General features: G+C 39.1%; 1 long non-coding RNA gene across 2 annotated transcripts in view; it reads right to left on the bottom strand.

Annotated features, from left to right (window-relative positions):
• Positions 1-8,404: 8,404 nt before the first annotated feature.
• LOC145528820 (uncharacterized) overlaps positions 8,405-12,524 on the bottom strand; it is a 207,797-nt gene continuing 203,677 nt past the window's right edge. For both annotated transcript variants that reach the window (XR_014070730.1, XR_014070732.1), the window contains one exon: positions 8,405-9,522. This is a non-coding gene — a long non-coding RNA (uncharacterized LOC145528820). The remainder of the gene's footprint in view (positions 9,523-12,524) is intronic.

Genomic DNA, 12,524 nt, shown 5'->3' with positions numbered 1-12,524 from the left:
CTTTATGATTTACTGTCAATGAAGACAGATTTATATATCAACTGTGCAAAATTAAGAGTAGTAGCTCCTTTGTTGCATACAGATCCAGGATTCAAAATAAATCAATGATTTCAACAGGACAGAAGAAACAAAACTTTCTAAAAATGTTTTCAATCTTTCCTTCAGGCCAAGGGAAAAAAAAACTAAACATTTGACAGACAAAAGATAGAACAGGTAACTTTTTGTGGTTTACCTTGCTTGGTAGGTATAATTAAATCATTATTCAGAAACACTATGTCAGTTATACTTTGACTATATGAGTGGTATGTGGTTCATGTGTAATATGAATGCCTTCTGCCTACCTCAAAAAAAAATAATTACTAGGTTTGAAATTTTAAATGTTTCTATTTACAATAACTGAACAGTAGCACTGTATATTTTACACTCTTTGATGTCAAAAGTTCTTCTTGTTACAGGAATAATTATGAATGTCCCATAAATTTAGCTACAACACTGTTTATGTGGTACTATTAACTTTACAATAAATTGGAAATAATCTACATCTCTAATAATTAATGACTGGCTAAGTAAATTGTGTTAAATTATTATATACCTCCATAGTAAAATATTATACACATTTACTTAATAAAAATATTTCTGATGAGGCAAAATATACAGTAAAAATAATTCAGGTTAAAATATCTAAACAACTATCTGATTTTAGTAATATATATACATATGACTGAAAAGTCTAGAAAATTATATATTAAAATGCTGTGTGGATACTAGAGAATTTGAGTAGATTTTATTTTGCTGATCTATGTTCTCTAAATATATGCAATAAATATGTACTATTTCTTAATTAGAAAAGCAAGTTACTTGCCAAGTGAAAAATGAAGTCTTAATCTGATAGCTTTTCATGAGACAAGGTTCTAGAAAGTGTAGTTGATCATATGCCCAATTTTCATTTAGTCAACAAATATTAACTGAGTACTTTCTGTATTTCATGTACTGAAGGATGCAGCAGAGAACAAAACAGTCCTCTGATGCAAAGCATACATTTTGTGAAGGAGACAGACAGTTCATACACAAAATAATTTTGTATTAGGTTATGATAACTATATGAAAAAAATAAAGCCATGTTAGGGGCAAGAGAGTGAAAGGGGAACCTTGCTTCCATTGGGGTGACTGAGGTGGAGATACCTGAACAGAATGAAGTGAGGAGAGAGCCACGTGAGTTATCAGAGGAAAGAGCGTTCCTGACAGAGGGGACAGCAAGGGCAAACACCCTGAAGCAAGTGTGTTCTGTATGAAAAGTTGTCAATGTGGCTGTCAGATAAAAACAAAGGGGAGTTTAGATTTCAGAAACAGAACAGTAAGGAATCAATGTTGCCCTATAATTTTTACAGGTCAGATTTCCTTTAGGATGCTGTGCTAAATTCAGTTCCCGGTACATGAATTATTAGAGCATATAAAGAAGAAAGTATTCAGGATAATGAGGGGCTCTGGACCTCGTGTCACTTGACGAACAGCAGGAAGTCTAGCTGCTTAACTGAGGAAAAAGAAGACCTGATACAGATGGGAGAGGGCTGTGATGAACTTAACTCTGTTTGGCTTCAGAGAGCAAAATCAGAATGAAAATTACAAGCAGATCTAAACCAAGTATAATAAAGCTGATCCTAACAATGAAGGCTCTTCTAAAAATGAATATCGAGTTCTAGCCATGCAGCTAGTCACAGACTGAGCACCCCTTATACAAGATTCTGTGATGTTAGTCCTTTCCATCTATATGACCTGCTGATCCAAATTCTCACTCTGCTTTGCAGATGACATAGTAGTTAGCCTGGGTTATGAAGGCTTACCAGAGTATGGCATCACTCCTAGTGGGTACAAATCTGGTAGGTACCATTACAGGATCTTTGAGTTGATTCATGGAACAACACAGTTGAAAGACCACAGGCCATTTTGGGAAAAAACAAAACAAAACACTGAGCTGTATAGAATCTTAGAACCTTGAGCTGGAACAGGACTGCGACATCCTGTAGGCAAGGGCCATAAATGACTGGGGGCATGAGAGGGAGGTGTCAACTGCCCTCTCAGCACGTGTGGAGATGGAGGCATCTGGCTTCTAATTCAGTAGCAGATTGGGTTATTTAACAAATGCTGAAGTGAGCAAATGATGGTTCTATTTTGATAGGTGTTAATCAAACCTATTGTCACAGAAACAGAGTCTTTTGCTACAATCTGTTCTTTGATAAATGTGCAAAATACATCATGAGGACCTTTCTTCTAGTAATAACATTGCCTGACATATGAGTTGTGAATGAAGGTGCTATGAGAATGATTTTTTTTTTAATTTTAACAAAAACATCACACCTACACTACTACTACTACTTTACTGCTACTTTACTATTATTTTCCAAGGAATGTGGAGAGCTTACATGCTGAGACATAAGATTCTCCCTTGCTAAATTATATCCCATAACTTCATACCCATAACCTTACACAGGACTTGAAATAAAGTGGGTTCTCAGTAAGTGACCGCTGAATGAAAAAACTGAGACAATTACTGTACTTAACAAACCATAGATCATTTCAGTGACACTGAGATTGCTCGGAACATTTTGGTACTCTGCATTAGAATTTAACTCTAATATTTTTACTTTCTTTAATGAATTTTTATTCTTGAATGTTCTATTTCCAAATAGCAAAAAAGATGGTCAAAGTTGATAACAGGGCTTTAAAGTTTAAACAGGAATGAGTTTAAAATAATAGGAATATGATTCCTTAGGCTTTCTAGAATGGCAGAGGAGTATCCACCCTTGAAATATACCACACCAGAGCCTTTATCTCATCACATCACCACTGCACTGGTGTCAGCTGTCTTCATCTTCTGCTTGAAATACTATACTGCAATTAGTGCTGGAGAAGGCTCTTGAGAGTCCCTTGGACTCCAAGGAGATCAAACCAGTCAATCTTAAAGGAAATCAACACTGAATATTCACTGGAAGGACTGATGCTGAAGCTGAAGCACCAATATTTCAGCCACCTGATGCAAACAGATGACTCACTGGAAAAGACCCTGATACTGGAAAAGACTGAAGGGAGAAGGAGAAGGGTGTGCAGAGGATGAGATGGTTGAATGGCATCACCAACTCAATGGCCATGAATCTGAATAAACTCTGGACAAACTCTGTCAACGACAGAGGAGCTTGGCATGCTGCAATCCATGGGGTTGCAAAGAGTCAGACACGACTTAGCGACTGAACAAAATTTCCATTTAAAATATCTTGTTTCTAGTCTTTTCCCATTTCATAGGTTCAGAGCCCACAAACAAAATTTTTCATATTCTGGATATGACATTCACTAGTTTTATAACCTAAAACAATTACGTAATCGATAGCTCAGTTGGTAAAGAATCTGCCTGCAATGCAGGAGACCCCGGTTTGATTCCTGGGTGGGGAGGATCCCCTGGAGAAGGGATAGGCTACCCACTCCAGTATTCTTAGGCTTCCCTTGTGGCTCAGCTGGTAAAGAATCTGCCTGCAGTGCAGGAGATCTGGGTTTGATCCCTGGGTTGGAAAGATCCCCTGGAGAAGGGAATGGCTACCCACTCCAACATCCTGGCCTAGAGAATTCCACAGACTGTATAGTCCATGGGGTCACAAAGAGTTGGAGATGACTGAGCAACTTTCACTTTCACTTTCTAAGATGCTTGCTCCTTGGAAGAAAAACTATGGCAAACCTAGACAGCATATTAAAAAACAGAGACATTACTTTACCAACAAAGGTCCGTCTAGTCAAAGCTATGGTTTTTCCAGTAGTCACATATGGATGTGAGAGTTGGACCATAAAGAAACCTGAGCACCAAAGAATTGATGCTTTTGAACTGTGGTGTTGGAGAAGACTCTTGAGAGTTCCCTGGACTAGCAAGGAGATCCAATGAGTCAATCCTAAAGGAAGTCAACCCTGAATATTAATTTGAAGGACTAATGCTGAAGCTCCAATACTTGGCCAATCGATGCAAAGAACTGACTCATTGGAAAAGACCCTGATGCTGGGAAAGATGGAAGGCAGGAGGAGAAGGGGACAACAGAGGATGAGATGGTTGGATCACATCACTGACTCGATGGACATGGGTTTGAGTAGGCTCCAGGAGTTGGTGATGGACAGGGAAGCCTGGAATGCTGCAGTCCATGGGATCACAGAGAGTCAGACACAATTGAGCAACTGAACTGAACTGAATCTTTCTAAATTAAGGTTTAGTTTTATAACCTGTAAAATGGGGATGATAGAAGAACCAGCTTAACATCATTTAGCTGAAATGATACAGATATGCTCAAATGCTGACCATTAATATCATGTTATTCCCAGACTGATTTTTGGAGCAGCTTCCTTAGTTACGGTTGAAATGAAAATGCTCTGACATGAATCTCAACACATCTCATGACTTGAACCTCAGTTCCAATTCCATTCTGACTCATTCCTCCACCTTCCCTCCTCGGACCCCGCAAGTACCAGCACAGCAGATAATTTGTGTCCCTGTTACTTTACAAATTGCTCTTGATGCTTACTGACTTGCTGTCTCCTTCTGAAATCCCTCCCCCTGGAATGCCCTTATCCCATTTCTGTCTTTACTTGATGAGCTGTCAGATCATCCATCCAGTGTCAATTCAGAAACTGTGGCCTCCTGGTGCCTCCCTTTTATGCTAATTACTCATTTACATGTCGGGACCCTCCCTGGCCTGTAAGCTGCTCAGGCAGTCCGAGATCTCATTTTCCTCTGTATCCCAGTGCTTAGCGCACTCCTTGGAAATAACAGGCTTTCCAAATAAATTTGAAAATCAGTCCAAAAGAAGGAGCTACAGAACTCATTTCTGCAAGGGCACACTGCTGATCCAAGAGAGTCTGCTTAGGTTCTGGAGCTGATTGACACTTTAAAGGGGGCAGTGCTCATGAAGATGGTGTAAGTCAGCAAACATTTTGTCACATCTAAGAGTTAGCCTTTTCCATTCACTCTCATTAGGAAGTCAACCATCTAGATGGTTATTAACTCAAAACAGAAAGAGAGAAAAAAAAAAGGTGGCATATACACCTTGTATGTTACAATTCTTGTACTCAGCAGTACCAACAAATAAACTGGCAGAAAATAATTAAATAAATCACTTCACTATTTTTAATTATAATAGCAAATAAGTTCAATATTTCTAGCAGTAATTAGTTTGATAGTAGAAACAGGGTAAAAAGACAAGATAATAAATTCTGGGAAGGATGACTGCTCTTCCTCTTTCACGGAAATATCAAAATGGACAGGGTCAATGTGCCAGCAGGTACACATCTCCACCTGCATTTTAGCACCTCCAGTGCTGAGATAACCTCAAGGATACAGAATGATTTGACACATAGTAGGTGTTTAATACGTGCTCACTAGATTGGATTGAAAGATGAAAAATATTATCTCTGAAATAACAGAATCCCCCCCAAAAAACAAAAGACATCTAAGTTGTGAGATGAATGTGAAAACAGGACTACCTTTCAGATGAAGGGCTGATAAGAATAGTTGATGGACTTGGCTACCAACACCAGAGCTGAGCAAGCTTATTTTCTTGGCATTGTGACTGAGGATGCTGACTGGAGTAATGAGAAATGTTCAGACCTTCATGTCCTCTCTCTGCTGTTAAGTATTTCTCTTCCAAAACAGGTCCTGAGTTTTCTCTAGTCACTACACACTAACACATCAGGGGAAGTTCTTCTACTTTTCAATTCACTTGCTTTTTTTTACCAGTGAAAATTATTATGATTTTGGAAATCATCAATCTAGTGACTAAATTAAGGATTTAGTATTCATCCTATGTGCCAGTTCTGGTGGACTGGTTGTATAAACTGGCACTGTGTTGAGAAAGACTTTGAGGTTCAGTGGAAAACAGAACCATTATCAATTATGGGAGGAAAAAGGTGGCATATACACCATGTATTTACAATTCTTGGACAAAGCTTTCCAAACAAATTGGCAGAAAATTACTGAATTAAAGAAATCACTATGCCACTTTAAATTATACTAGCAAACAAGTTCAATATTTTTAGTAACACTGACTTTGACAACAGATACACAATGAAAAGACTAGACCATCTATTCTTATAAAGAAGAGCAGAAAAGGAATTAATATTTTTACAACTCCATGTCTCCAATATTGTGCTAGGTGCTATAAATATCCCTATTCCCATTTAAACATTGAGGAAAGTGAGGTTGAGAACAAGAAACTTGCCCAAAGTCACACAGTTATAATGGAGTACTATCAGGATTCGGTCAAGGTCTGTTTGTTAATAAAATGACCATATGCCATGTTGGATCCTAACACACAGGCACACACATAAGCACACACACACTTGTATGTACGTACATACATTGGAATATATACATATGCATATACAATGCAAACTTCATATACCAATAACATGACTTTGGAAAATCAAAATATAAATAGCAAAGTTCTAACAGATAATGAGAAGCATTCTAAAGTTCCTATTATAAATCAGTTCATACCCTATTAACTCTTAATTTACATACCACTCTAACAACTTGTTCATCTGACCTTCCCGAAATATAGGAAACTATCTACAAAAGTTTACATAGGAAGAAAAACATTAGAGCTGATAATCAGCAATAAAGGTAGAAGAAAACCATGCTCTTTTACTGTCCATTATGATAATTATGAACATAAGAATAATGATAGGTTGTTAAGGAAAGAATAACTTGTATTCCAACACTCTGTCCAATAAGGCAAAAATGCATTTGAAGAAGTTTTAAAAGATTTCCATGATTTTTTTAAATTAGTACTACAATATATTCCTTAGTATCTGGAAAACTGACTAATGGAAAATTTATAATTTTTCCTCCTGCTAAGGTCAAGCACTGAATTTAAATGAGATGTTATTATGTAAAACATTTGGGGAATTTTTCCAGTGATAAATACAAATATTTTATAAACTTAACAAAATGTGGGTAAGCTTGTGGAGTTGGGAGCTTGGGTCCAGTATTAAACACTGTTTTTAATATCACTTTTACTCCATTGTTCATAATGAAATACAACACTGAAGCCTACAGACTGCTGGAATATCAGCCAATACCATAAATTTTCTCACTCTTTGAGATAAAAAGAAAGGGTTTTTTTTTTTTGGCTTGCTAAGAGTTTAAAATTATAAATGAGCTTGAACATCTCAGTCACCACCATTCAACAAATGGCTGGGTTCCCATGGACCTGTGGTGGCAAGAATCATCTCAACCAGAACAAAGTATATAAGTAATAAGGGCTATAATCTCAAGGGATGGGAAAGGCACTGCCTGGAGAAAACAAGTATCTTGTCTAAAATCACACCGGGAGGAGCAGACCATATCTTCCTGTTTCAGTGTGTGCATCTATTTTACCTCTGCCCTAGCTCTTTTGTTCACTTCACACAAGTCACCCAGAGAGCAAAAATGAAGAACCTATAAGTGGAGAAATGATAAGACTCCCAACCATAGAAGTCAAAATCAAACCACCAGCCAGCTCATTCTGAGACTCGTAAAACAAAAAAGCAAATGACTCACCACAAATTGCATAATTAAAAGATGACTTCAGAAAGAAAGCACTCATTGGCCTGCAGCTCACTCATCTTCCCAGTGAATTCCCACCACCAACCCCATCCCACCCACGCTTAAAATTATCTCTCCATTTCCATGGGGCCAGCAGCATATGAAATCACCTCCATCCAAGTTTAAATGGATTTAATTCTCACAAATGGTTCTAGCATAAATCCCAGTCAGTCTGCTGAGCTGCCTCTGTATTCCCAATGTGACTGGGAAGAGCCTGCTTCGAAGAGGCACACCCTGAAAATTAAGAATGAGGACATTCTGCCATTTTCTCTATAGACACAAATATCCTCAAAGAATGACCTGCCTGTTACTCTTCTTCCTTCTGTTCCTGGCCCTCAGCTTCACAATCACCATATATAATGCATTACATCATCTACATGGCTGACCGCTGGTAGATACTGTTAACTTTATCCGGTCATATTTTATCCCTTCTTCTAGGTCCTAGAAAAGTGACCTTTGAGTCCTTTGCCTTTTATTCCTGTTCTATCCCTTAGCTGACTTAGTGACTGAAAGATGAAATAACACACAGAAGGATACACAGCATGACCAGAAAAGTGACTCATCTGGCCAAATCACCTGTCCCCTGGAAAATTCCTGAGTCTTGCCAATGTGTATAGACATCTATTCCTAAAATACCATAGCAAAATGTAGGGGCTTTTCAGCCTCTGCTGTCTGAAATGCTTCTACATTATCTTGATCATGAGTTCTGAAGTTTCAGCCTAGTAATCGCTCATAAAATCTTATGTGCCCTTACATATTCCAGGCCAGTTTTCATGTACATTTTTATGTTCATTTTTCTGATGGGGGAATACATAGCTTTCCTACATTTTTATTTACTCATTCATTTAATTAATATTAAGTGAGTACTTTCTGTGTGTTAGGTATCATGACAGTCACTGGGGTATAATAAGAAATAAATCAGATATAATTGTTGACTTCATAGAACTTAGAGTTCGTAGAGAAAGAATACATTAATAAGAAAGGCATTCAATATGGTCATCATTCAAAAACAATGTTGGGGAAAGCCACAGTACTTTGATCGCATGTAACACAGAGACCTTTCGAGGGATAAATCCACATTATCAGCCATGCTAGCAACTGAAAATACATATTATTAGAGAAGTTTATTAGCCTTAGCCTGCAATGTTTTCAATAATGATGCATCACAGAAATTACAATAACACAAAACTCAAAAATTTATAATAACAAACATCGATTTCTCACTTATGCATCCGCAAGTCAGCTGAACTGCTTTCATGTCAGTCTTGGAGTCTGCATGTCAACCAGAGTGACTAAGCCCAGGATAAAAGGAGAGTTTCCTGCAATACCTCCTCCTCATGGGAAGAGCAGAAACCCAGGAGACTAAGCCAACTGTGTAGCAGATTGCCAGATCCTGACTATATCATATGAAGTGAAAAAAGTGAAGTCACTCAGTCATGTCCAACTCTCAGAGACCTCATGGACTGTAGCCTACAAGGCTCCTCCATCCATGGAATTTTATACATCCTCTAATATTCCTGTGGCCAAGCCCAAACAAAGTTTAGGGACATACATGCCACCTACCATGAGGCCTAGGAAGGCACATGGATGCACAATACAGCTATTACACAATGGGGAGAGGGGAAGTCAAGCCCAATAATCCAATCTACCGGACTCAGCTTGGAAAATTCTGAGTGTGCCACTTTACTATTATACAGTTGCAGCTAAACAGGAGTTCACACTCTTAAGTATAAACATGTGTGAACATGATTTCTGGTGTCAAAAATTCAAGTTCGTCAATAAAATGTACTCAGGGTCTGGTGGGGAGGACTTGATTCTTACCTGGTCAGTTGGTCCTCTGGATTCACAAAGATATTCTCTATGTCATGGTCACATGAATGTACTCACTGGAGGAACTCCGAGGCATCCAGCTGAGGGAAAAAGAAAAAAGCATCATTTTTATCAAGGTCAAAAGAGGTGAGGGGCACTAGAAGAACACAAGTGAAGAGCTGGGCAGAGATAGTGCTTCAGACAGGATGATGGCAGTTGGGAATTTCAGATAACAGATCTGAACCTTGGCTCTTGGCATCTTGTTGGACCTATGACGTGCTTCCCTGGTGGCTCAGATGGTAAAGAATCTGCCTGCAATGTGCGAGACCCACGTTCAATCCCTGGGTTGGGAAGATCCCCTGGAGGAAACATGGCAACCCACTCCAATATTCCTGCCTGGAGAATCCCATGGACAGAGGAGCTGGGCAGGCTACAGTCCATGGGGTCACAAAGAGTCAGACATGACTAAGTGACTAACACGACGATGGGAAACAAGGATATTCAAAATCCCTCCACCACTCAGAATGTGTAAAACAGAGGAAAGGAAATAGAATCCTTCACCTGAAGAAAATCTTTACAATTTAATTAGAGAAAGTCAAAACAAATGTACCAACTCTCCAACAGCATGTAAATACAGGCCGCTTCACAGCCTCTTGTTTCCCAGGAGGGAGTCTATGTTTTCCTAATAGAGTCTTTATTAGCCCATTTGGAATTTGAAAAAGCCTGTTCCAAACAATAAACTCTCCATTTCAGGCTTTCTGTTATGAGGTCTCTGAGGTTGTGCCTGCATTTTACTTAGAATTGCACGCATGCATGTTAAGTTGTTTCAGTTGAGTCTGGCTCTATGTGACCCTCTGGACTGTAGCCTGCCAGGCTCCCCTGTCCATGGGATTCTCCAGGCAAGAATACAGGAGTGGGTAGCCATTCCCTTCTCTGGGGGATCTTCCAGACCCAGGGATCGAACCCTCATCTCCTGCATTAGCAGGCAGGTTCTCTACCACTAGTGCCACCTGGGGAGCCCTTACTTAGCCTTGCTGCACTACAAATAGTGAGAATCTTAATATGTACAAAACAGGTATAAATAAAAAAGTTGTCCTGACACTGAATTGAATATGGAAGCACACTATAAACTTAGTAATTCTGGCAGCTTTGGCAAATGTTAGGTAGTTAGAATAGGAAAAAGGACTTCAAAATGGCAGTGGCTAAAAAACAAAAAAGGGAAAAGCCCATGAAAATAGAACAAAGGAAGGTCTGAGGACTAGAGTGAGGACCTCAGGCAAAACAAACAGCACTCCTGGCTCGCCCAATTTACATAGAGGAGACCCAGGGGGAAGAGAAAAAAACATATAAAAAGAGGAGCCAAAATTGGGCTGGGGGCCTCTCTTCCCTTCACGTCTCTTGGGTCTGGGTCAGCATGCCCTCACGTCTGGAGGATATATTTTCCTTTACTTTCTAAACAAAACTGAGCTGTAATACGGAGCTGTAACACTGGTCCGTCGCTTCAAATTTTTGTTGTGATGAAACAGAACCAAGAAAATTACAAATGCCCCCGACAGGAAATAAATCCTTAAGGTTAGCATTAGAAAAGGGGAAGAGGAACTAACCTCTGTCCTTTAAAAATTGTTTTGTGGTTTCATTCTAAAGGATTTGAAGAAGTTAATGTTTGTTGAGTGACTAATATGGACCAGACACTGCTAAGAACTTGGCATACCCTACCTCATTTGATCTTCTCAGATATCCTAATATATGGATATTATCCACTACTATATATAAGGAAAGAAAAGCTGGAAAAAAAACATTCACTAAGTCACATAAAGAGTGAATGCCTGACCTCTGGGTAAATCTAGGTAGAAATGATTCTGACCCCTCTATACAGGTAAATTTACTCACAAAGGATGATCACAGTTTTCCATTCCAAGGAAGTAGTTTCATACTCACTTTTGCTTTCTCCTAAAGCTCCACTCTAACAACAGGAAAGAAAAAACTAACACCTAAGTGTTTCTCATCTACAGATGAGAAAAACAGGTGGGAAATAAGACAACAATCACAAAACAGCTCCCACAGGGCCACGAACTGGCACCATCAATTACCTCCAAATGTGGGAATGAATCATGGGATGAAAAAAAGAAAGCTGATGTAAAATACAATTATGAAGCTATCAGATCTCTTTCTCCAATCTGGGCTGCTAGGTATCTCCCCACCCCACCTCAGCAAAGTCTGGAGGGTTTTTTTTTTTTTGGAGATGACAAAAAAAGAAATCCCTAGAGTGGATGATATCAGGGAAAAATGAAGTTCCAGGTACCGCCATGAAAACAGGAGGACCACATGGATTTGTTGTGCACAGTGGATGATGAATCCCTTTTCTATTCCTTCCTCTCAGCTATTGGAATGCTTGCAGTCAGCCTTTCTGGAGAAGGCAATGGCAATCCACTCCAGGACTCTTGCCTGGAAAATCCCATGGACGGAGGAGCCTGGTAGGCTGCAGTCCAAGGGGTCATGAAGAGTCGGACACGACCGAGCAACTTCACTTTCACTTTTCACTTTCATGCATTGGAGAAGGAAATGGCAACCCACTGCAGTGCTCTTGCCTGGAGAATCTCACGGACGGTGGAGCCTGGTGGGCTGCCGTCTATGGGGTCGCACAGAGTCGGACATGACTGAAGTGACTTAGCAGCAGTCAGCCTTTCATCCTTCAAGTGAAATGTGATGAATTTGGCTTTGATAAATGTGGCTTTGTGGAACCCAGTCTGTCCATGAGGAACAAATAATACTGTACCCAGGAACCAAGAACAGAATTTAATGAAACAAAGAGCAACAGGGGCCAAAAGAGTACTTGGAAATTTAAAATATGATGGTTTGAATAAATAATATTTATAAAGTCAAAAGACTCCCAAAAAAATAAGCCAAAAAATTTAGAAAATTAGAGGACAAGTGATCCCATGTCTGAATAACTGGATTTTCAGGAAGAGAGAACAGAGAAAACAGAGGAAATAAAATCATCAAAACAAGCACATTCATACATATGTATATACATACATCAAGATTATTTCTTAGAACTGAAGGAAATATTTGGGTTTATACACTGAAAGCATCTATCAGTTCC

The sequence above is a fragment of the Giraffa tippelskirchi genome, chromosome 1, assembly GCF_054371585.1.
Source record: "Giraffa tippelskirchi isolate mGirTip1 chromosome 1, T2T-mGirTip1v1.2.pri, whole genome shotgun sequence".
In the NCBI taxonomy this organism is placed as follows: domain Eukaryota; kingdom Metazoa; phylum Chordata; class Mammalia; order Artiodactyla; family Giraffidae; genus Giraffa; species Giraffa tippelskirchi.
Note: the sequence above shows the minus strand (reverse complement) of the source record. Positions and strands in the feature narration are given on the sequence as shown.